This window comes from Sylvia atricapilla, chromosome Z (assembly GCF_009819655.1).
Source record: "Sylvia atricapilla isolate bSylAtr1 chromosome Z, bSylAtr1.pri, whole genome shotgun sequence".
NCBI lineage: Eukaryota > Metazoa > Chordata > Aves > Passeriformes > Sylviidae > Sylvia > Sylvia atricapilla.
This window is the reverse complement of record NC_089174.1, coordinates 14,511,152-14,537,869: the sequence shown is the minus strand read 5'-3', so window position 1 is coordinate 14,537,869 and position 26,718 is coordinate 14,511,152. Positions and strand designations below refer to the sequence as shown.

The 26,718-nt window shown below is 40.0% G+C and overlaps 1 protein-coding gene across 1 annotated transcript in view; it reads right to left on the bottom strand.

Moving 5' to 3' along the window:
* Positions 1–25,106, bottom strand: part of MARCHF3 (membrane associated ring-CH-type finger 3) — a 60,854-nt gene extending 35,748 nt beyond the window's left edge. Inside the window, exons 1-2 of the mRNA XM_066339815.1 lie at positions 24,398–25,106; positions 22,720–22,869 (exon numbers count right to left, since the gene is read on the bottom strand). The gene's annotated coding sequence lies outside the window, so the exon portion shown is untranslated. The remainder of the gene's footprint in view (positions 1–22,719; positions 22,870–24,397) is intronic.
* Between the last annotated feature and the right edge of the window lie 1,612 nt (positions 25,107–26,718).

The following is a 26,718-nucleotide window of genomic DNA, read 5'->3' as shown; positions in this document are numbered from 1 at the left end:
ACTACACTCCCACAGAGAAGGAGATCTTGGCCGCCTGTAAATGAGTTCAAGCTGCCTCAGAAGTGATTGGCACTGAAACACAGCTGCTTTTGGCACCTCGACTACCAGTGCTGGGGTGGATGTTCAAAGGAAAGGTTCCTTCTACATATCAAGCCACCGACACCACATGGAGCAAATGGATTGCCCTCATTACACAGCGTGTCCATATTGGAAACCCAAATTGCCCTGGGATTCTGGAAGTTATAACAAACTGGCTGGAAGGTGAGACTTTTGGATTATCATCTGAAGAAGAAGAAAAGCAAGTAACACATGCTGAGGAAGCCCCACCATATAATGAGCTACCAGACACTGAAAGACAATATGCTCTATTCACTGAAAGCTCCTGCCAAATTGCAGGTGCTAACTGGAAATGGAAAGCTGCAGTATGGAGCCCCACACAACAAGTTGCACAAGCTACCGAGGGACAAGGTGGATCAAGCCAAGTTGCAGAGCTTAAAGCTGTCCATCTGGCTTTGGATATTGCTGAACGAGAGAAGTGGCCGACGCTCTATCTCTACACTGACTCATGGATGGTAGCTAATGCTCTGTGGGGATGGCTGAATCACTGGAAAAAGGCCAACTGGCAGCGCAGAGGAAAACCCATCTGGGCCGCTGACATTTGGCAGGACATCGCTGCCCTGAGTAGAGAGGCTGACCGTGAAGGTTCGACATGTGGATGCGCATATACCCAAAAGCCGGGCTAATGAGGAGCATCACAACAACGAGCAGGTAGACAAAGCTGCCAAGGTGAAAGTATCACAAGTGGATCTAGATTGGCAGCACAAGGGAGAATTGTTCCTAGCTCGTTGGGCCCATGATGCCTCTGGTCATCAGGGAAGAGATGCAACATATTGATGGGCTCTGAGGGGTGGACCTCACTATGGACAGCATCTCACAGGTCATCCACAACTGTGAGACCTGTGCTGCAATCAAACAGGCCAAGCGAATGAAGCCTCTGTGGTATGGTGGATGATGGCTGAAGTACAGGTATGGGGAAGCCTGGCAAATTGACTACATCACCCTTCCCCAAACACGCCAAGGAAAGCGCTACGTGCTGACCATGATGGAAGTCACCACTGGATGGCTGGAAACCCACCCTGTGCCTCATGCCACTGCCCGGAACACCATCCTGGGCCTTGAAAAACAAATCCTGTGGAGACACGGCACCCCTGAGAGAATTGAGTTGGACAATGGAACCCATTTCAAGAACGGCCTTATAAACACCTGGGCTAGAGAACATGGTATTGAATGGATATACCACATTCCTTATCATGCACCAGCTGCTGGGAAGGTTTAATGGTGCAATGAACTACTACTAAAGACTGCCCTGAAGGCACTTGGTCTGTGCGAAACAAAAAAAAAGTATCCAAGATCTGTCTTGAGCATTTATAGGGTCTTTTTAAACAGAGTCCTAGACTAAATATTTTGTCTCTGCTTTAGTAGTGCCAGCAATGATTCATCCCTACAAAATACTATTGAATAATTAAAAATAGATTATATCTTTGTTCTCTCTTAATTACATTTTTTCCCTACTCTTAATTTTTTTTCTTTGAAACAAGAAAGAAAAGTCAGTTAATTAACATTAATTTTTCTGGGATCTGCTCAGCACGGGAATAGACTGACCCTTCAGGTGAAAGTAATTTATAGACTAGATTATCCAAAGTTATTTTCAATTCATTTTTCCTTGGCAGAGCAGTGTTGCAATGACAACCAACTTCTTAAACATCTTAGAGCAGAACACATTAACAAGATTGTTAATTTCTTGATTCTGCTAACCAAAAAAAAAAAATTATTATTTTTCCACAAAGAATGGAGAATAAAATCCTCAGTTCAGTGAACTGCTAATTACTCAAAGGAGAAATCCCAGATCCATGAAGCTTCTTATTCTCTGTATCGTGGGGCTTTTTTAGATAATGCTGCTTCTGAGTGAGACTGAGAGGGCATCTCAGCCACTCATCATTATTATCACAGAGCTCCTTGTTCATGTAACCACACAGAAACATTTACAGGGGTAAAAAGTTTGGTCCCTCCCATAAAATTTAACATTTGCTCATCAACTGGCACAATCTCTTATTCATTTCAGGAGTCTGGGGATCAGCACACATAGTCCAAGCTGTCACAACTGATTATCCCACTGTTTATTGGGCTGCTGAGTGCAATGACCTGCAGGTGAGACTTCACCATAGCCAGGGGGATTTTCTCACTGACCCCCTAGACCTCCCCTTACAGCACAGTCATCTCCACTGCCTCATGTCTCCCTTGTTGGAAATGCACATTGTGTTTCAGATAAAGGAGTAGCAGAGCAAGAAAGGCAGTTTTCTCAAGCCAAACTGAGTTCATGCTTCACTTTCAGTACTTCTTAAAAGTGCTTACTAGTTAAATTGTGAGGAAAAATGTGATGCGAAACTATGACTTTTGGCCACATTAAAGTGATGCCTATGTTAGTGCAATTCATTTTTTTAATAACCTATCATTTTCTGGAAAACTTAGGAAAATCTGGAGAGGTGGAGATGTGAATGTTGCACCAAGTTTCTAATTAATTTCAATTTTAGAAGACTGTCCTGGAATCACTTCCTGCTAGTTTTTAGGAAACCATGAAGTATTTTCAGTTTGCATGCCTGTCTACATACTTAAAAAGCAGACAAAGCACTTTACCTGGGCTATAACTGATCACAAAATTTCCTTTTATATCTGATATAGTAATAGGGTTTATTCCACTGTAAGAAATGCATCTTAGTGGTCTTCTTATATCTTAGTATAATTAAGAAGAATTATATATTTTCAAGGAGTTTACTTCCTCCTATTTCAGGGTACAAGACAGGTGTGGGAGTTAAATGTAAACTTAACTTCTTAAACAAGAAGTTTAGTGGAGTTTAGGGTCTGTTGAGAGTAAAATGTACATTGGCTGTGGGTAAAATGGGTATTGTACATACAGTCTTAATATTAGTACTGTAATACTAAATTCAGTATTTATACTATATCTATGAGTATTTTATTCTTAGACCTGTGTCTGCTGTAATCCAATGCTTCTCTACCTCTGCCAAGGCAAATTTATAATGGATTTTGCTTTATTTTATTCTCTTGAAAAATAAAATTAATCTCTGTATTCTTTGGAACATTTGACCTGATTGCATATGTAAGTATTTACTAATTTTCTGCAAGGGCTGAAGTTAACAAAAAAGAACTCTATTTTTAATTTTATGCTTTAAATTCTTTAGTAATTGCATCCCTAGGCACCACATAAGAAAATATAGGCAGATATATATAGGCATATCTAAGAAAACAGGATACAAAACAACAGAGTTGCTATCTTCCAAAATTTATTTGGCACCTAAGGGGACCCAGCAACTTGGTCCTGTCATGTTCTGTTGGAACGACCCAAGAGTAGCATCAGACTCATGACTCTTGTAAAACAAAGACAGCTGTTTTTAAAAACTCCACACGGAGGGAAAAACCGCAGATTTTTGTAAAGTTTGAGACAGGAACAAAGTCCAGCAGCAGACAGCAAGGCAAGCTCATCATGAGGGAGTTTAGCCGGATGCAAATCATATAATGCAACATAAGCAGAGGAAAGAAGAAAAGGAACCCGTCCTGTCCTGCTGACTTCCTCAGCACAGATTCCACAAGGAGTCTTCCACCTACTTCCAGCAACTTTCAAGGGCTCTGATACTAAGATGACCTGAATCCACTGACTTTAAGGACAGGTTTGCCACTGAATTCAGTAGGGTTGAGATTTCCTTTTTGTTGCATTTGCCATCATCATCCTTACTGCTTAAAAAAGGTCCATCTCAGAAGGTTCTTGGCAAGATCATTCTGCATGTTTGCAGGACAGGTTGGAAACCCAGTTTACAAAATTCCTAATCAGAAATGCTAATCATTCTGAAACACAAAATTTACAGCAATTAAACTCAGCTCCTTTGCATCAGCTGACAAAATTATTATTATTTCTCTCTGATCCTTCACTTGATATTCAGCTATTTTGTGTCTAAATAGCAGGTGGCTACTTTTACTTTCAGCATCTGAAAACCCAAATCGTCCAGAAATGCCTCATACCAGTCCTGAGGCCGGCTGAAAAGCTTTTCCAATAGTTCAGGTGAGGTTACACGGAGTGAAAATTAAAGTTAACCTGTATCTACACCACAGGTTAGTTGCCACAGTACTACAGCAGGACAGAAATTTCAAGCAAAGAGTATTTAGCTCATCATTCAGTCATGTATAACCATCCACATATGTAGCTGGTCACTGCTCTAAAATTCATCCAGTCAACCACAATGCCACAGACACAATGGACAATATTTCAAGGCTCTGGGAATTAATGTTTTGTTATAGCTTAATGTATCATTAGACTAGCAGATGGAAAACAGGCTTCCACAAGATGCATTACTCTGGCAAATTCAAAGTGACTTAAGCATGAGGCTGTGAGGGAAGATCTCTGGCTCAGCTGACCAACCTTTTTCTATTAAAGCTTTAATGCAAGAAAAGCTGGCATGCAGTTTCATTATGTCTGGGTTTGGTTGGGAATTACAATGCAGTTCCAGAAGAGCATCAGCATCTATGGGCAGCATGGTTTTTTGAACCACAGCTTAGATAAAGGCAGAGATGATTTTAAGCTTTTCAGTGCCTCCCTCTATGAATGTTTTGCTTTACCAAAATTCTGTTCTGCAGAAACCAGAAGGGCATTCAGTTGTGTAATGCAAAAAAAAGCACCAAGTACTCACAGCCCATTTGATTTTCCTAGCCCTGATAAACAGTTTCTTTAAAGTCATGGCAGTAAAATCAAAAGTTTATGTGTTTAGCCCTCCTGACAAGACAAGAGGGAGATCTTGTTGGCTAAACATAGCCAAGCTGCTTGAGAAACCCCTGTGGATGAGGGCTGCCTTTCAAGGCCTGCTTCTCCCACCAAATGAGTTCCAAGCACTCAGACAGAGATTTTAGTGGTTCAGTCCCACAATATGTGTTTAATTATTTAAGAAAACTGAATACAATGCATTTGTGAGGCTTTTACGACCATCCCAAACATATTCAGAAGCACTGAGTGGGTATCTTTAGCCATGCATTCATGGTAACACTGCAAAACCACTAAGACTTAATTTAATTTTCTATGACTTTGCAGATACCCTCATGCTCCCAGTATTGTTTTCTTGAGATTATATGGCCAAATAAAGAGTTCTAGTTCTGTCATGAATGCATGTATAACTGTTCACTGTACAAAATTCAAACCCCTCTTCTCCTACCTTTTCTCTAATTTTCTCCTTGGAGAAAAGCTTCAGGAACCTTTAAAACACAATAATTAGCTGATACATCCAAATGTACTTCAGATTATCCATCCCTATGATTTTTGACTCGAGTTTCAGTTTTAATGTCACTAATTTCTGCCTTTTGAAGCTAGAATGTTTACTTTTAGGTTATTTTGTCACATTTAGCATGAAAACTTCTCAAGAAGATTCAAAGCTTAGTGTGCCTAAAAAAAGAGCATTTTCCACGCCTAGGAATATATTGCTGTTCTCTCCCATGTATCTTCGTAGACTGTGTGAAAGTAATTTACTTTCATAGATGGAAGTGTTAAAAGAACGAAAATATAAATCCTATGTACAAATCCTTTCCTCTCCAAACCACAGTCACAAACATCAACATCTGAAAACCTACATATGCAAAGCAAAATGAAGAAGCAGGCTCCACCGTGGATATATTTTCCTTCCTTTCCTCCAAACCCAGAATGACAATTCCTGTGCTTTAGATCCCTGTGCATCTTTGGATGGAAATTCTGAAGCAAACAGTTGTTTCCCTGAAAAGTTGTGTGGTTGTTTTTTTTTTTCAATTTCTCCACACTGCTTTGTAAATTAAGTACTTTAAAAACTTGGGGAAATGTACCCATGAAATCTCTGCAATGCTTAATTTTGCATGTGAACTGTGCATCGATCAAACTTATTCCCACAGGGGTATTCAACTAGAGAAAAACTAATTCATTGTGAAATGTATCACTCTTCTAAATAACTCAGGGTTTTGAAAGAGCTGACTGCTCAGTAACCTTTTGCTACCACTTCTAGCTCACAGATGCATTAACAGCTCAAAGGTTAAAAAGTGACCATGGAAGAACAGACAGTGCTGAGCACTTCCACACTCTTTTTTCTGTGCTTATTTTTTATTTGCATTAAAATATAAACAAATGAAATTAGAATCCACACATATGGCAAAAAGAGCACAAGTTAGCTGCAATCTCATTATAGTTCATTAAATGCTTTAAAATTTTGTTTTCCTATTCAATCCTTGCAGACTTCTCATCCTTTCAGCAGAGCCACAACCATCTGGGCATTTACAGCTGCATACCACAGTATTCCTGAAGTCTTCTCTTGCACACACAGAGCCCTATTTCCTTCTTAGCCATTATTGCTGAAATGTTTTCTTCAACTAAAAGGATCAGACACGTGACTCTATCAAGGAAACTGCATGGCCAGAAAGAGTGCTATAAAAAGGCCAAAGGCAAATGCAGCGTTCTCTGTCCTAGAGAGTAAGTGCATCTCTGACAGCATTGTCTGAAAAGATGGGTTATTTTCCTTCCTACCAACAAAGAGAATAATGAAAGAAAAAATAATAAATAAAGCCTTTCCACTATTGGGTGTTCTGCACAGTGACCCCACACCCAAAATATGACACCAGAACTGTGCATGTCACACCACCCCAACAGAACAAGCCATGCTCCACAGTCCAAGAGCAAATTCAAACTGGTCCTCTCTGCTTTCTCTCAGCCTCTTCACAGTGTTGTTGTTGGGGTGGGCGAAGCCCCGGCTGCTTTGCCCTGGAGAGGGCCAAGCTGAGGAGTTAAGAAAGAATTTTGCAACTTCACCCAGAGCCCCTAAGGCAAAAGACAAACCTTCTAGTCATGGCGACCTGTCCGGAGACCCACAAGCCCCCTCGGGATTTTATGTAGAACTGTTACAATTGATTGGCTCTGTACCCTTTTCCTCCCACCCTGGCGTCCCATAAAAACCCCTGAGTTTCCTCTGGTCAGCAGAGGTTCCTCGTCCCTGGATCCCTTTCGCTGGTACCCTCTCAATAAAGTACCACCTGCGGAAATTCCATACGAGACCTTTTTCTCTCTCACCACGGCCGGCTAAAAGAGGGGCTAACTCACAAGGGCAGGAGCTGAAATCACTGAGCTGAAATCACTGAAAGCTGAAATCACTGAGCTGAAAAATCACTGCTCTGCCCGATGCTGAGAAGCCCCTCTGCCAGCTGAGGAGCGCCCTGACCCCCCCAAGGAGCTGTCTCTAGCGAGACATCCTTTGGGGTGGCTGTGGCTCTCTGGGTCCCAAGCGGCGGACCCCTCGACCAGCTGGAATATGTTTCTGTTTCTTTTTTTACCTGTCCATAATTCACCCCCAAAGCCTCACAACCTGTGATACCCTCCTGTTTATCCAGCAGCAAGAAAGAGGGTCTCTCATGCTATGTACATGCCACACAAAGGGCTGCATGTCAGCTTCTAGGTACAAAATTAAAAGAAATGTGAAGTTATTTAGCATTTATTACTATTACTATTATTATTATCATTATCATCATCATCATCATCATCATCATCATCATTCTAACTGAGGCCACAGAAGATGTATTCCAACAGAGACACTTCCTGGTGTGTGGAGCTCACCTGTACTTGCATGATAGTATAACATCCAACAGCAGACAATTATGTTTTTAAACACACAGGATATGATGAATGGTGAAAGAAACTATGGCAATTTTACCAGAAAAAACTCACTTTGCCAGGTCACTTAACAAAACAAACCCAAACAAACCAGACGAAACAGTAAGTGGTCGCTGCTGTGCTTTTTCCCAATGGCAGTTCTTTAATTCTCATGTTTTTTTTAATTTGTAATTTAGACAGAAATTTTTTGCATGCAATAATTTGTCTTGAGGACTACAGCAGGTATAACCTACTTATCAATTTCGTACCCACTGCCAGGAATCACAAATGCTACTCATCAACAAGTATCAATTGCTTTCTCTGAGATGGCTGTTTAATTTTAAAAGTTGTTCAGAAGATAAGTGAACTGGATGTTATGCCTACTTAAGAGAAGACCGTAAGACTATACCATAAAACAAGCTATAATCCTCATCTGTGTCACTCTGTTCTTTCCCGTTTAAGGAGAAGAGAAAAATCGCACCTACAAAGTAAAAAAATGGTTGTAGTTTTATTTTAAGTTTTATTGTAGTTTTATTTTAAGTGTGCTAAGCAGGCACAGCTTTATCTTCCTTTTTGTCTGATGCTTCCTTATTTTGACAGACCAGCATCTGGTAAGGGGAAAGGACTTAAAACCAACCAAAAGTGCTGTCAACAATAAAATACTCACGACTAGCTGGCATTGGGGCTAGTGAATGACTTGTGGACTCATGATGCCTGTTCCAATGTGCTTGCAAAATTAACTTAGAGCAGCTGGAATAGACCCTGCTGCCAATCCTATCAGCACCTTCCCCGCTCTTAATTTAACAGGCAAAAATTTGTAAAAAATTTCAGGTTTAAAGGCCTCTTTGGAAGCAGGTGAATCAACATAATGTAAATCTCTTTCTTCTTGAAATCAAAAAAAAGACAAGTAACTTATACTGTGACCTTAGCACTTCTTAGTCCTTCTCCTGGAGGTGTTTTTTTTGGGGAGGGGTGTTGGTTTTTGGGTTTATTTTTGTTTTGTTTGTTTGGGGGTTTTTTTTGGGTGTTTTTGTTTTGCTTTTGTTTTTGAGTTTGTCTTTTCCTCAGTGGAATTCAGTTAATTTAATCTTTTCCTTTCAGTTATACACAGGTTTTGTACTCTCTTAGCCCTTCAACTCCTGCATCTCAGGCTTAAGCCTTTTTTCCTTGTGCTAAACTCTCTTTTGCTGGGTTACTTCTCTTCCCCTCTTCACACAGCTACTCTCTCTTCCCATACAAGACACACACAGAAGGCCAGCAACTAGTGGCATCTAAAAATTAGGGAGGTCAATGGACAAAGCTAATGGGAAAACAGAGATCTGCAAATATTTGTAAGGCTAAGTATCTTTCCCACCCTCTGGGAAAAGAGCAAGACACTGGATTTTCACTGTATGCATGATTATTTTTTTTTTTTTTTTAAATTCTGTAGAAATCTCATTGACATAAGCCTCCAGCTAGGAGGAAACAATTCCTAGGAAAAAATTAAACCTCTTCATTCATTCTTGCCAAGTTAATGTCTTACAGAGGTGTTGGGGAGGAATGAGCTGGGCTCAGAGGCCGCCTGACCTTATAGCAAGAAGAAGCAGCCTCTGCAAACACAGAAAGCAAATATTCTGGCAAGTATTTGTATGCTGAAAAGATAAATTACACACACACACACACACACACAATCTCTGCTTTCCTGATTCAAAAGCTGCCTAGGAGAGTCAGAAGATTTTTAACAGTACTGAAAGATTCTGTCTCTTTCCAGGGTGATGAGGAATGGTAATTCTTACAAGGAAAACGGAGTCTAGGAGAGATTGAAATGACACAGGCTTAGGGCTGACATACAAGGCTGCCAATATGTATTTTTGCCCATTAAAAAAGATCTACAAATGACAGGAAAATTTTTCACAGTCTCACTGTTCACATAAAGACCCAGCTTTATTGCCCTGAAAGTATTTCTCTCTGCTGCTAGAAATATGAGAGATTTGACTTCTCTGTGTCTGAAGCAGGAAACTTCATCAGACTAAAAAGCCCTCTATTTTGAGTGTAATATTTTAAAGTAAGAGACAAAACAAGTAAGAAATTAAATATTTAAAACACTGGGTGTGGGTTTATTAAATCTAACTGGCTTCTAAAAAATAAATAAAGGGCACGGAGACCTCTATGAAAGACTCTTCTCTGTTCTTGCAAGCAGAGCCTGACCAAACTCTTACTTCAATTTATGAATATTTCAATGAACTCTCAAGCGAGAAGAAAAAGCACAAGAGGAGATTGAAAAGAAATGCCACATTTACACCCCAAAATTTAGTCTAACTATTTTCAGGCAGAGAACTTAAGGAGAAACAAAATGCATGGTTTTATTTCTTTTCTAAGCACTGTGTCTCCATGTAAAGAAAATCCTAATTTATTTTTAGTAGCATGTACTAAAAAGCTGCTGCTATCTCCAACCCAGCTGCTTCCCCCACCCTCCACCTCTACCCCCGGAGAAGGCTGATTCAGGACCATTTCATTATCAGAAATCAAGAATATTCCCAAGTTTTTTTCAATACTCTGAAGACATCCTGTAAATCAGCTTCAAGTGTTTTAACATCTGGATTAAATATAAATATTTGTGTGTGTGTGTATGTGTATATCCATATGTGTACACACACAGTTTGCAGTCTTACTGGAAAGGAAATTGGGATACTGATTCTTCCCAAACACAAGAAACACAAGCTTTTAAAAGGAGACCAGGAGAAGGAAAAAAAAAAAAAAAAAAAAAAAAAAAAAATTCTCTCTTCCCTTAGAAAGGCAGAAAAATACAAGTTCACAGAGTAGATTCTGGTTCAGGTCACATCTATGTTATGTGTAGTACTATGTTCCAAGACCCTGCTTTAGGCTTTTTATGACTTTTTCTGACCCATACTATTATTTTTATTTAATCATTAGACACTGAGAAACCCAACCACTGCTGCAAATGCCAGGGAATGACTGCTTTCTAAATACTGTAATCTGTCCCTGTAATAAAAAATTAAGAAATCATAGCTTTACTTTGGCTGCTTCTTCTGGATGGAGCCCAGAGATTAAGGACCTGCCAGGAGCCCTTAAAAAGAGGACCAAGCTATAAAATGTAACACACTGAGGAAGAAAAAAAACTTCTAGCCAGGAAAATGCTGGTGGCAACAGCACAACATCCTCGTGCACACTTTTAAACACCCCTATATTGTTGCATAACACATGGAAAATCTTTATTGTGGTGTTAAAATGTCTTTCAAAAATAATAGGATTAAGCTTCCAGCCAGAGATTTACAATCAGATGTAATCAGCCACCATCCCATCCATGCTTGTGGTTATGCTAAAGCAGCAATTCAAGAGTATCCTTACCTCCTTTTCGATAATCAGTGTAAAATAGTTCAATAATTTGTGCTGAATGACCATAAATCAAGCTGCACTAGAGAAAAGTAGGAGCCAAAAGGCTTCTGGTCACACCTGCTTGGGCAGAAAACCGGGAGAAGAGGATTCTGCCCTGGTGCACTCTATACTGGAGTTAACATCATGAAAGTGACACAAGATAAGGTGCACACAAAGGTTGAAATCCAGGGCTTGGTTCATGGCTTAAAAGTTGTCTCTTTAGTGATCTATGTCCAAAATGCAATGAGAATTTTTGCCCTTAAAAATGTGCTGAATAATAAACCTGTATTTCCATTTGCTGTTTACAGTGGGATAATGAATTTAATAGAACTAACCCACTGCAGCTGGGTGGAGTTTTACCTATGGAACAGTGAATTCTCTGTGGAGGGTAGCCTGGATCCAGGATCACATCAAATGAAGCAGACATTGTGTTTTATCTTCCTACTGCTCCATTTGGAGAAGTCCACAGACCCATAAGGAGAGTTTATCAGAACAAGACATCTATAGAGGACAATTATTTTGCCCAGTGGCTAATGAAATAAATAAATTCTGCTGTTTCTGATAGGATGAGGCACTAGCATGTACTGCAAAAAAGGTTTGCTCATCAGCTTTGAAATGTCCCAGCAGATGAGTGCCATGTTCACCTGAGAAAGATCATTGTCAGTATGAAAAATGCAGTGCCAAGAGCCTTTTGTCCCAGAACTTGTGTAGCCAATATGAATTACAGGAGCTAGAGCTGAGAGGTGCTGGTGGTTTTACTGCTAGGAAGCCCTGAGGGGTGTGTGTGGGGAGACCAAGGATAAGAGAGAAGAAGGAGATAGGAGAAGAAGAGAAACACAACAAATCAAGGAGAGGGAAAAGGTAATCAACCAGCAGTAACTCACCAATGGCAAAACACAAAACAAAATCCAGGGGGGATTTTGACAAACCAAACAACCAAAAAACAAAATTCAGAGCTTTTTTTGGAAGGGAGAGTACATTTGTAAAACTACAGAAATTAACTGAGGACTGGCAAGGCTTAAAAACCAAGAAAAGCTATTCTTTCCTTTTTAAATGACCTCTTCAAACTCCTTTCTGAAGTGAAGCTTTGATCACAATCACATTATGTAGAAGGCTGAGCCAACCTTGAAGCAGAAAGAACGATGTAACTTCTTCAGCACAGGGAAGTGAAATGCAAAGCTAAGGAAAGACAAATCATTCCTGCTTTTGGCTATCATCAATTCCCTACCATTAAGGAAAACCCAGTGATTGATTATTACTGCTGAAAGGGGTAATAATCTACAAACAGAAGTAAGACAGCATATCTGGTACTGCTTTAGGAGAGGTCCTGAAGGGTTTGATAATCAAATTCTGCTATTGTCACAGTAAAATTGTTAGGATAGGGTTAACAATTTCTGTTACCACAGAAGCTGGGAATAGAGTCTCAGCTTCACTGCAACCAGGTGTTGCTTCCATTGTTCCAACCAAATCAAGTATAACTTTGCCTGGGTAATCAGGATGGGGGGAGAAGGAGAAGATTGGGACGGTTTGTACTTGGAAATAAAGCTATCCTTTACTAGGTCGGGTGAAACTGTACCTAATCATCATAAGATAGATGATAGAATTGTAATAATTGTTGGTAGCTGAACATGATTATTATTTCAAACTAGAATCTGTGAGAATTGTAAAGGAAGATATTTACAAAATTCATGCTTGGATGTATACAATAGAACAATGTAGGTTTAATGATTAACATAGAGCTATGTAATGAAATGGTAAAATACGGGGCCCCGTTTGGACCCTCGTTGGAGTTGGATTTGGGTTTGTACCCTGGCTCCCAGAGCTCTCATCAATAAAGCACCCATGTAATCAATTCCCCCTTATTATGTGTTTTCCTCGCTAACAAAATTATGGGTAGCATGCAAAGCTACTACAATCTTTCTAGCAAAGTGGACCAGTATTAAAATATGAAGCCATCACTTTCACGTAGTCATATTCATTCTATAAATAATAAAACCAAAGTGGAAGGAAGAACTGCCTGACTTTCCCTCACTTGCAGTGGAGGGGCTGGCAAATTTCAGCTGCTAGGCTGAATTTGCTCTCTCCAGAGGCCATGCTGCCACAGCAGCAATATTCAGTACAAATTAAGTGTTAAACTTGCTTAGTTTATTAAAGTAGGATGGTTCTCTAGGACAATTTTTCCTGTTTTTCAGAGCACCATTTACCCTGCGATGTGCTCTGATCAACACAACCAAAAGTAAGCACATTAAGGTCAGCTGAGAAACAAATGTTACAGAAATCCAAGGCACCTCCAGACAGAGCCTTGTTCTCCACCTGAATTTGCACTGAGCACAGTTCGTGTTCACTGTTGCTAAGCTTCCACTTCCCATTCCAGTCTTTCCATACATGCTCCGTCAGATTCCTTTTTGGGATTAAACTATTGGTTTCACCTGAATGCTGACAGATTTTCATTCTAAGAAAGTCTGTGTGACCACATGGACACAAAGATTCATTCAGACATTAAAATAATCAGAAAATATCAGAAACTACCCAAAGTTTTTGTCTACAAGGGAGCTGCAGTTTCAGAAGTGAGAAAGGAATAGAAAAAGAAAAATATCTATGTATAGTAGAAGAGGATTCACAAAGACTTATATACAGTCCTCTTAAATTCATTTGTCACTGAGGGAGAGAGGTTGAGAATATTTTTATTTACTACAAGTTAGTGGACAAACACCAACTTTCTGCTGATTCCCACATTTATACAGCCACAACAAATCGTAGGGAGGATCAGAATGAGGCAGAATTTAACTTTTCCTTATAGAAGACATCAGTTTGTTCACAGGAAAGAGATTTCTGTACTAATGTGCAGTTTTCTGAAAGACTGTTTCCATTCAAGATTTTGTCTCCTGCTTTAAATCCCAAAATTTTCTCTGGTAGTAGACTCTCTGTTGGCTGCTCCAGCACGATGCAAAGAAACTAAAAGACATGAAAAGGGAGGAGTGTCAGCATTTGCTTAATAGACCAACTGGCTTACACAACACACAAAACTGCTTTTTTTAATGAGGTAGGACAAGCAGGTCTCTATGCATTGCAATTTGTGGCTGCTGTGTCTTTAAATCAAACGTTATCTATAACTCTGAGCTTAAACTGGTCCTGCAGATTCAAGGGTGCTGCTGAAAGTGTTTTCTTTTCTGAAATTCCTACATATGGCTCCACTGCAAACTGCCTAGGTGAGATAAAAGAGCACTCTCCTCTGCCCTCATTACAAATACCCAGAAAACTCCTGAACTCTCCTTGGCAACAGAGATTGCACTCTGGTAAAGGTGAAGCTCTAGAAGTTGCCTGGGATTCACCGGTCCAACAAGATCTAAAGGAATAATTCAACTTTCCTTTAACAATATGCCTGCAACTAAGAAATGTGCTAAATCCTAGCACCACTTCTAAGATTCTATTCGTAAGGATTCCCTGAAAAACTTAATTTAATCACAAGCAGCACCAAGACAGAATTGGTTTTAATATTATTTGTTAAGTTCAGAAAGGAAGGAAAATAGATTTTAAAAAAGTTTTGTTCACATATTTACAGATTACTGTATATATTCTACAGAATACACACAGGATGGAGAATATTCACATTGTAGATCACAACTGATCACCTATAGACACCATGAATCTATAAACTCCCTCAGTGAACAAACTTAAAACATCCTCATCCTTTTGAATTACAGTTACTGAACACAGGCTGTTGGGAAGGTCAATAGCACACCCTTCAAACCCATGTTTCTAAGCACTGTTATGCTTCTATTATTGCTCTATGCTGCTGCTTGAACATCTTGAATATTACAGGGACTAATCAGCAGTTCAGAGATAGATAAATAATTCCTTTTTTTTTCAGGTTAAACACTCTTGCACCATTTTTACTATGAAAAACTTTAAGGTGGGACACATACATTTATATGAAGGTAGGGCACATACATTTACCATGTCCTCATTACCACAACCATTTTCAAATATCCAGAATGTAAAGAGGAAGCCACCACATGAAAAAGTGCAAATCAGCCTTTGTTAGCTCTGGAAATCCTCTTGGCTACAGGTGAAGTCAGAGTCTCAAAATGGCCCCGTGGTCTGAAGCAGTTTATTTGGGGGCAGCAAGATAGGTGACAGTGTATGAGCAGACCTTCAGCCTCGATTAGGGCTGAAGTTTCCTTTTGACTTTTCAGAATCCGTCAGCACGTGAACGCATGGATATCACATACAAACTTGCAGCAACACTTCTCTGAAAGGCCACAGCTATGAAGTGACAGTGTTACTGCACCCAAAAATGATTTACTGCTTATTTCTTAACGGTTGTGCTAATATATGAAATATTTTGCAGATAGGAATAATAAGTAAACTCCTCAGCCTAGGGCATTTTAATCCAAATACAACAAAGCAACAGGGTGTAAATTAGAGGGAAATGTGACAGCTTATTTAGGCAAATGGTGCTAACATCTAGATAATTCCCCTTTTATAGTGCTACAATAATTAATGATGAAATAGGACTGGTGCTTAACTAAAATGCACAATCAGCTCTAATTATACATAGCTAATGCTGAAAACTACTGGATGAAAGGTTGAGCATAGCACTTCCAAGAGGAATCACAGAAAGGCTGAGGCTGGGAAGGACCTCCAGAAGTCATCTTGCCCATTTCCACTGTATCAGCAAGAACCTTTGGAGGACAACATCATGAACGACTTCCAACAGGCCTGAATGGTCAGAGAGATGATACAACTGGCTATAACACATTACAGAAGAGAGGTGTCAAGTGTGGGAACTGACAGTGGAGAGAAAATGGTTTTTAGGCTTCAGGCAATGGCTTGAAGTCTGTGAGGAGGAGCTCAAAACAATCCCTGTAGATAAGCTGCCTCCTGACACCTGGTGTTTTCCCAACTTGTATACTGGTAAAAATGTAAAGGAAGATAGTGCTCTAAAGGACCAATCCTATTCATTTTACCAAAACATTGTATAAGACGAATCTGTCTTTCAATAAACTTTGATATAACACCCTCTGAAGAAATCAGAGTTCTACATGTCGTTATGATAGTCAAGCAGGCAAAGTTATGTGGGACTTGGAAGAAGATTTTAATTCGGTTCCATGTAGGCATCCAGAGAGAAGGTTACAAATCAGTGTCAAGGACTGCTATGGCCAATGGGAAAACAAAGTTAGAGCAATCTTTTAATTGCCTGTAAGGCACCATTCAAATTCACTGCTGGTTATCCATTACCTCACTTAACAGAACAGAAACATGTTTCAGTTTTAGTGATGGTACTCACAGCAAAGAAAAACAAAGATTTGTTTTGCCACCACATTCCCAGGGAGATCCTCAGCTATGTGGACAGGACTCAAGAGTATAATTGGTGAAAAATGAAGCTAAACTGGAACAGGGGCTTTATAGAAAAGTAAAAGGAATGATGGAGATTAGTGGTCCCAGTGGAGACTTGCAGCCACTGCATGGTGCCATATATAACCCTGGATAAAAGGTAAAATGCTGGATGAAGTCCCATTGCAGGGGTGAAATACGGTACAACTCTTTTTCTATACAAGCTTTTTACAAATTACCAATTTTAACATTCTGCAGACTGCCTGGACTGTCACAGCTTCACAACAGTAGTTATTTATTCATTTGTGTTTACTGATCCTAATAAATACAACAGTCAATGAAAGCTTTATGCCAGTTGTGGGACAAGACCCCCAGGCCACCTTCCCCTACTCAAGGTTTGATTGCTGGGAATGACAACATATTCTGTGGAAAACCCTTCGCCCAGCACAGGTCATCCCCCAAAACCCTATACCCTACTCACTGTGGAGGCAGGAGGCAGGGGAGGGACAGAGAGCAAAAACCTCGACAACATCAGTCCAGCCACAACCCAAAACCTCAGCAAATTATCGGCTTCTACTAAAGGGAAATTACCTCCACCCCAGGCAGACCCAGCACAAACAAGGAAGGCTGGCTGGACAGCCACTAATGTGTTTGCAGCAGCCTCTGTTAGGATGATTTTGAACACTAGACAGTCAGACCTCAAACTCCTTCCAACAGTCAGAACAAAAATCTGTAGCTTGAAAAGGGAGGAAATTCCAGATCATGCCTACAGACCTCATGATCAGATCCATAACATGATGAAGACTGTGGATCTGAAACTTTACTAAAAACCTCCATGGCATTGGAAGTCCCCTGACAAGAAAAATGCCCCCTGAATGCTCTTTTCAAAAGGACTTGAGAGGCTGATTTGAAGTGTATTGCCTGAAGTTCAGGCAATGAAAATAAGTGTTCAATCCAGAGAATTGTATGTGAAAATGAGAGCCCAGAAGTTTCTACAGGTTGCTTCAGCAGTCACCTGCATGGTGTACCCTGTGTTTGAGTTATTTCTGCTCAGGACTTTCAGTGAGTGAATGATGACCCTGTACCATAACAGATTCAAATTCATAATTCTAGCTTCTTAACTCTACCTAGCTTCATAATTCTACCTACTTTTATCTAAACAATCCCAGCCTTTTGGGCATCTATTCAACCACCTAAATTAGCATGAGGAAATTATTCCAATCAGTTACCAGAGCTGGAACTGGTAAATATCCTGTAAGCAGATGGGAGGCAGAAGATTCCTGTTTTGATCCAAAATTTTGCTAAACTTAATACCAAGCTTATTTCCACCACCCCCACCCCCCCTTTTTTTTAATAACTGCAAATTTCAAAGGTAAATGGAGCCAGATTCTTTTTCCACTTCCTAGAGAAACTTTAAGGTTGTCCTCAGAATGCTGACGATCTCACAGATCTGAGAAAACATCTCTGCCTCTTGTCTTCTGGCTCACAGGTCAGTTTGTAATCCTTTACTGATCCTAAATATAATAATACCTTTTAGCAAGGATTTCCATTTAAAATATTCATATATTAAAAAAAAAATCTGAATAGCCACTGGGTTCTCTGACTAAACTGAGAGCAAACAAAACACTGGCAAATTACTTTAAGTAATCATGTTCATCTAAACAAGAGCCAAATATTTGGACTGGGCAACAGATACCTAACAGCTAAGATTAACTAAGGAAAACAGAATGTAAGGTAATATAGGGATTTAAGTAAAAGTGTCCACCTAAATTTTACCTGATTATATGTAAGCATTTTTCCCCTTGACACTGTATTTCTTTTCACTATGAGAAGATTAAATTAAAAACTATTCCTAACAGGGGTACTGAGTTATTTCAGATTATAATGCTATGTATTTCAAAATCTTGACTCCCATGCCTCAGATAATCTCTTCTAAATGTATTTTCAGATAAGAATAGCAAGACTCAAGGAAACAGAGAGGGAGACGAAAAGACTCAAAAATCAGAGAACGTCCAGTGAAGATCCTGCTGCAAAGATTTGTTCAGCAGCAGAAAAAACAAACCACAGCATTCTTTTTTTTTCCTCACTATGGAAATAATCTCTCTGCAGACAATGGGGAATGACTAAAGAAGTTGTTCTTCCTAAGATTGTTCCTAAGCAGAGAAATTCAGCCCATAATAGATTTCAGATGAGCACCAATGGACAATAGCAAAAGTCACAAAATGCACTGGTTTGGCTTCAAAAAGCTGTGACATTTTCTGCTTCATGTTACACCACTGAATCCACTGAATCCACTGAATCACCTCCTCAGTGTTTTTTGTTTGTTTCTTTGGGGTTTTGTTTGTTTGATTGATTTTTTTGATTTTCAAAGCTTAAATATTAGATCTTAAATATGAAAACTTCATTTTTCATATTTCTACCCAGAAACTCACCATGACTATCAGCAGAATATAATAAATGAGATACTGGAAGTAGTCCTGTAATTGGCTTTTGCATCTCTGAAACTTTGGGGATATAAATTATGTTTAATGATTATTAACATTCTTGTTTCTTATTGTTTACGATTTTCTTTTAAGGCATATAATGAATGATTCTTTGCCATTACTAAAAGTTCTATAGGATGGGAAAGAAAAATAACTCTTTAGTGATTAAATTTTTCAAGAGCAGAAAAAAAAAGCCCTTTCAAAAAGACAGTTTTCCTCAACTTGTTATTCAAATTTTTACAGTGGCTTACATAGAAACCAATTAGTTTTAATCTCCATTTAATTTTATGGAATGCCTCCAGAAGAGCTCTTAACACAAAGAGAAGAGTCCAGTAAAGACAGTGCAAAGATGATGAGAACTCTGCTAATATTATCCTCAGAGAAACTGCAGAATTGCAATTCTTACGCATTTCTGATAAAAAGTATGGGCATAATGTTCAAATCTCTCTACAAATCGCTCTTTGAGTTTAGATTGGCAGTGGCTGCACAAGAGCAAATTTCCTCACACAGACACTGGGGTGCAGACAGCGGAATTCAATCCAAAAAGGAGCAGAAGTACAAGGAAAAGTCACTTACAATGCTGAAAACCAAAAGGAAAATACAGAACCTCATTTTGAATAATCATTAAGACTAAAAAACTGTGTTAAAGGATAACGCTTTTAAATCATAGGTATTCAAATTTAGAAATATCTCTCTCCTTTTAAATATCTGTTTGAATGAAAGTTATCTTTCTGAAGACTGGCGGGAGTTATACTGATTATTTATCTAACAAAGCCCACTCAAAATATCTGGTGTTTTTTGTTAGTTTTGACCTGCAAGTGACCTGAGAAAGGGCTATTTCTCTGTGAATTGGCAAAAACTCTGCACCTCCCTTGCCACTGCTGCCCAAAACCTTGCTCTTCCAAAATCAGGGGAAAGCAGCTTGCAATACAGCTGCTTAAAGGTGTTTCAGAAACTCTTAGGAAACAATATTTTAAAGCTGTTTAAGTAATACATTTAATAAGTGGAGATTGTTAAAAATTGATGAAAGTAATCTTTAAAATTTAATACAGATACCTTACCGTGGTAACTTCAGTGCTGGGGACCAAATACTGATTTACAAAAAACCAGAAGATCATTTCAAATGAGACAAAAGACTAACAGATATTCACGCATATTACCACATGGTAATAGCAGGGACAGATTTGTTCATAACTTCAATTTAATACTGAATTTAAAGACAGGTAAACTGTTGGCTCTTTTGCTATCACTTCTTTCAAGTGTGACTTTATTTTCTTCATCACTTCATATTGGCTACAAGGTTTTTGGCCACAATCTGTTTTATAAATAGCTCTTTCATCCTTTCTATGTATTTTGAGATACCAAGGTATCAAGCACTGGGTTTCACCAGCAGGAATAAGTCTGATATTGCTAATCAATCTGTGGTATAAGCAAATCAAACTGAGTGACAACTCCAAGAGGAAGCTGGTTGTTAGGAAAGCATGCTAGTAATTATAATTTCTTAGAAGAGAGCATAACAAATGCACTGCTGTTAGATGGGAATTCATTACAACATCCACATTTCAAAAAACTAGGGATGGGAAGGTGCAGCTTTCAGCTCAAGAGCCAGGATTCCAAAGATCAGGAATTTATGAGGTGATATTAAGCAAACCAAACAGGCCATGGTTTCCCCATATTAGTCGAATTTCATCAGTGTCAGGACTACATTCCCTTTAACCCTGGTGCTGATCCTTGGTGATCCTTCCTCCTTTTCACTAGTAACTCACACTGGTCCAGATTTGGGTGCTGAATTATCCCCCAAACTGGTCCTACCAGAAACTAAACACGCAGTTTTCCACTGGCACACCTCTCTGAGACATAATCAGAGATGTATCACTGCGATCACCATACCAGTGCATGCTGATGTCCAAGCAAGGGGACAAACACAGAAGGGTGCCTAAATTCTTTGTCTTGAGCTGCTCAGAATGTTCAGGCTGACACTGAACAGAGAAAACACAAAAGCAGAGTGATGATGCTGGCAAATATACTGGTTCTGCCGGCTACATTTAAGCAGAGGAAGGCTATTAAGGACAGAAAAACTGTGAGGTAAATACTGGCAAATGGAAAAAAACAAACAAACAAACAAAACAAAACAAAACCCAAACCAAAACAAAACAAACAAAAAAACCCCACAAACAAACCAAAACAAACAAAAAAACCCACCAACCAGGAAAGTGCAAGAGTTTAAGGTAGAAAAAAGGTGAAGACAAGGAAGAGTGGAAGGATGCTGAAGTGCCAAGGCATGGACACACTCCAGGTCAGAAACAGACAGGTCTGAGGCACAAATCTAACAGCAGTGTTATTGTAACTAAGTGTTGTGGAAATGAACAAAGCCTTCTAAAACTGTCTGGAATGAAAGAGTATCACATAGAAACCAGGGTTTTTTCAGGGTGTAAGCAAATACCAAGACACCAGCATTTTTAACATTCAAGAATCTTCATTTTGAGGATTTACCTGGAAGAGCTTGGCCAAGTTCTGCTAGGCTTCAGGAATAAACAACTCCTTCCTTTCTCTGCCCTCCCCTTCTCTTAGCTCAAAACCCTGAAAAAACCTGACTGCCATCAGGACAGAGAGAATTTTACATTAAACAATTGCCCTGGGCACCCGGGACCACTCAGTTGAATTAAGTCAAAGGAACTGCTGAAAGGCTAAAAATAGGCATGTGTTTAAGAGCTTTGCTGGCTTCGTTGCAAAACAAAAAACAAAACAAAACACAAAAAACAAAAAACAAAACAAAAACAAAACCAAAAAACCCAAAAAACCTCCACCATAAATGAGATGCATAAATTTGAAACTGCAAATATCATAAATATCTCTAAGACATAAAGACACAAAGTATAATTAGAATTAGTAATTAATTCTGGGCTACATTGCCTTGCAAAAAGCTGAAATGAGAGCAAAGTGAAAGATACTAGTCTCTTCCCCTTCTTGTTGCTTTGTGTTGCTGTGAAAACAGGTTCAGTAATCACAAGAGAGAAAGATAGGAAATTCTTCGCTGTGTGGAGGGGTGTATCATAGCAAGGACACTAAAAAATATCTATCATACAACACCAAGGGGGCTGACACAGGGAGGATGACATGGAGCAATGCAAGAATCCCTTGATAAGCGTACTTATTATCACTTTGGTGGTTTTCAGCACTTTAATTTTGTGATAAGTCTTCCTGCACTGTGTCACAAATAATTTATCCCTCTTTCAGACTGTAGGTCTAAGCAGCAGCAGCATTTCTTCCTGCCAGGTTCCATAACTAAAGCAGGACATCCTCCTGGCACCAGAAATTTGCCATGACCACTTTTGTGATGCTCTCACATACTTTTCCTTGGTCTATAACCAGTTTTATTCTAAGTAAAGAGCCACAATGGCTCTTCTGGACCTGCTTCAGCTAGCTAGAGTCATCTGATCAATGGTGGTCTGAGGATGAATCTGTTCAGAACATCATTCAGAAACAGCCCCCCCCTAAAATTTCTACTGAGAGACCCTGCAGGACTGCAAAGAACAGGCTACATAGATGAGTTTGCAAACATAGCTGAAAGTTTCTGCTACTACAGAAACTACACACATCTCTGCATCTGCTGCAGAGAAGAGTTTATACAAATTCAAAGAGAAAGTGGCTCTGCCAACACAAGTGCCACACCAACCCAGTTACCCTGATGTGTTTTAATAGGCATTACAATGTGTTTAATAGGCATTATTTGCAAAACCGTATTTTGATAGATCAAACTAGCCCTCAGTGTAATTACAGCCACTTTAAATGGAAGATACTACTCACCCTTTCAGAGCTCAAACCTGTGAGCCACCAGGAAGTGGCTCAAACATGCTTGAAGTCCTGCCATGCATGGAGCCTGTCCATATGAGGTCAGGTGGAGACCTCACAGAAGTTGCGTGCTTGATGCAGAATTTATTTGTGAAATCCTGTGGCCTAAGCAAGAGATCAGAACAGGTATTAGAAAGAGTCCCTTCTGACTGTGAAATCTGGCAGCCAGATAATCTCTATATTCCCAGATGAGTTGAACACCTGCAAACTCCCAGACAAAAGCACCCCATGACCTGGAAGTTTCAGAGCAGACACTGCACACCCCAAGATACCATCACAATAATAATCACTGCAAAAAGACAGGCTGCAATTTGCCTCATCAGCCTCAAAACAGCAGCAGATTAGGCCATTAGCAATTAATTAAAGATCGATGACATGTAAAACCCCAAGGAACACACATGCAATTAGCAAATGTGTCACTAGAGGAAATGGAAAGAAGGACACTCACACAATCAGTGTTAGAGCGAAAAAGAAAGAAGTTTATTTGGGATTTTTACTTATATAGTCTTTGGAGTTTGATCAGGGATTGGAGAATGAGGTTGCCACCTTTCTGAACCCACTGGTCAAACTAAATGTTCATCAATTTGTCCTTCCTCCAGGAAAGGAATGCACAGTTTTCCAAACATCACTCTTTGTTTATGTTACAGTGCCTGAGAACTTCAGGACAGAAATGTAAACATCAGAAGGCTGAAAGAAAAAATCAGGGCGACACAAATATATTTAAAGCAAGTCAAACCCACAAGTCATTGTCTGACACTACTGTCCACTTCATCCTACTCCCTTTATAAGCCTAGGGGGCTGTGGGAGGATTACCTACAGACTTCCACTTGGCAGAGCACATTTCCAACACCGTGCATTGGTCCAAAGCCCGCAGACATGAATCATCATCAGTGAGAGTTTTCTTGTTTATTCCAATGGACCTTGGTCAGACTGTAAACATCCTTGCTAAAACAAGTAATCTCTAATAGATATGTGTTCTGCTTTCACTGGTTTAATGACTTGGGAATGGCTGGATTATCCTGTACAATCAAGTTGAGACACTACTTGGTAAACAGCCTGCATATACCATCAGTACTCCCAGAGTGTGCAACACAGGGTTAAATTTAAGTTTAAATAATTGCTTTGCGTTGAAATTCCTCTGACACGTGCAGGTACATTACTGAGTATCATAGCCCCTCACAACTGCGAAGAGCCCAATGATCACCGGCAATTAAAAGGAAAATAATTTAAAAAACCCCAAAAGGGCAAAAGGATGTGGAATTCCTAGGCTGAATCCCAGAAATGGCTACAGTTTGTCACAGCCTCTGGAATAGAAAGAAACTATATTTCTTTCCTCCTCGGCTCCGAAGTCCCGAAGGTAATTCTGCCTGAAAGAGTCTCCAGCCAGATCGCTTCACGCTGGATATTATTACTCTCCATATGGTTTTGCTTCGTTTTCTTTAATGAAAGAGTTAAACCCAAACCGCAGTTGAACTACTGGAAAATGATGACGACGATGACAATAGTATCAGGGAGAAAAGAATAACAAGAAGAAAGAAGCAGCAATTTACTCCCGTGCAGAAAACGCAAACACACCACCCCCACCCGCCCCCGACCCATGCTTTTGCATTCCCATGTGTCCAGTCACACTTACTTTCTCCACTCAGACCCTCAGCTGTCCTTCCAAAAACACGGAGGCAGCGGGCAAACCAACGGGAGAGCCACGAGCAGCAGCTGCCACACCCCGAGAGACACACGAACCCTGCCTCCGGCTCGGCTGTCGCCACAGGACCTCGCTGCCACCAACCCTTCCTTCTTCTCCTCCTCCTCCTCTTCCTCCTCCTCCTCCTCCGGCGATACCCGTGAAGCAGCAGCGACACAAAGGAGCGGCCACGCAGCGACAGCCCCCTGCGAGCATGGAATAGTGCGAGGAATCAAGGAATTCATCATCCACTTGTAGCACAGGAATTAAAAGCCTCAAATCAGCCGTGTCTCTACAGTCCGAGAGGGAAGCAGCTTTGCTGGAGCTGGCTGCACCTCCGGAGCTGCTTCGGTGCTGATGTCAATGAAAGCGTCCGAGTTGCTGAGATTCAGTCGAAGCTGCATAAAAAATGACAGCTCCAAGTTCCAAAGATAGCGATGGATAAACCCTAAGGCTAATATTTTCCCTTGCCTCACCACAGTTCTCCATTTCACTGCTTCTGTCACACTTGCTTTTTTCGGAAATAATGGATTATTGCAGGGCTGAGAGATGGTATTTCATAAAATTGCCATGTTCCCTGAATACAACTGCCCATAAATGCAGCAATATGTACTAAAATTTTACTAGAAGGTAAATCACAGGGGCAGGGAGAACTCGTTCTTTGTTTTCCTGCCAGTAAAGCAAAAAATTGCCCACCTGTATTTACACCTGTATGTTCACCTCCAGCAATACAGCTGCACTTCCACGTGGAAATAGCAACAGCACACACGTGCTACCTCTGTATTAAAATAAAAAAGAGACCCTGGGATGGGTAGTCCAAGTCACTGAGCACACCTTAGCAGGAGGAAGGTGAGGTAAATTAAGCAGAAATGCAGGTGTTCACTGTACTGAGAACATCAACAAAGTTGGTTGGATCCAAGCTTTGCAAACAGATCTACAGCTTCAGCTACTGGAACCTTGGAGATCTTGTTGCAATGGATGTCTCACCTCTGGGAGAAGAAGCTTGAATCAGTGTCTAGTTATAAATCAAATCCATGTGTATCAATGTGGTTTGGTGGATTGACTCACCACGCTTTCCTCCACTAGATGGAGAGATACATGCCGCCTTTCTGGGAGTGGATCTCCAGGAAACGTTCAGGGAATGTCTTACTAAGGAAAAAACCCCAACCCAACCCAAATCAAAACAGAATAAAACAAGCAAACAAACAAACACAACGAAAATCCTCAGGAAAAAAAACAGAGCTGTATCACCTTGTTGAACAGCTCCCTGGGCTAAATATTTCTGGGAAGTATTCAGGAAGAGGAGAAAGGAAAGGAAAAGATTGGACTGACACAAGATTATGTGGTCCAAGTCTCATTTCTTTAGGTGTCAGGCTAAAACTACTTGGCCTGTATTGAACTCCGAATTCTTGCACAGCCTAACCTCATGTCTAGGTGCATTCCAGTAATTCACATCTCCCCACTTTCTTTTGCCATCTCCCCAGGAGAAGTGAATGGATGCAGTTGTGTTTCATTTCAGTGAGATTTCTGTACAACTGCGAGGGATTCAGTTTTTATCCTTGTAATCAAGCATATGTGCCCCAGAAGGCAGCACTGAGGGACAGTGAGGAAGGTCTGGAGCATCCTGAGTCCTTGCAGTTCATTCCATGGAAAGGACAGACAGCTGAGAGTGTTTGTCTCCTGCAGGAACGCATTTTACCCTTTAGATAGCCTGGTCATATGTCATCTATCTCTGGAAGATCCTGACCAAGAAACGGAATTTGAACTGAAATGCTATGAAAGGTGAGGATACAGGACATAAAATGGTTTTGTTATTCTTACCATGACTTTTCTGCTGAAGCAGCTCAAGCCATTATTCATGACTTGAGTTCTCTAACTGGAAACTGTTCTGTTCTCACAGCTTCAGTCATGACTTTCAAAAAACTTAAGTTTAGGTCTACAAGATAAAGCAGCATCACAAGAATGGAATGGAGCCTTCTTGCCAGGAGGGCATGAGAGAAGACAAGCGAGATGTTATTGGTAGACTATAAGCAAAAAAAAAAAGGTGATATTGCCTCTGTAATAAAATAAAATAAAATAAAATATAATAAAATATAATAAAATAAAATAAAATAAAATAAGTATGATCTTGTAAACATTTGCACATGATGTTTAGTTCACTTCTACATGTGGTTAACCCAGATGGCCATGTGAGTACAGCTGAATCTGAGATTATGTATCACAGGCCAGTTTGGACAGGAAGACACTGTGCCTGGAGTGCTGCGCCTAAAAGA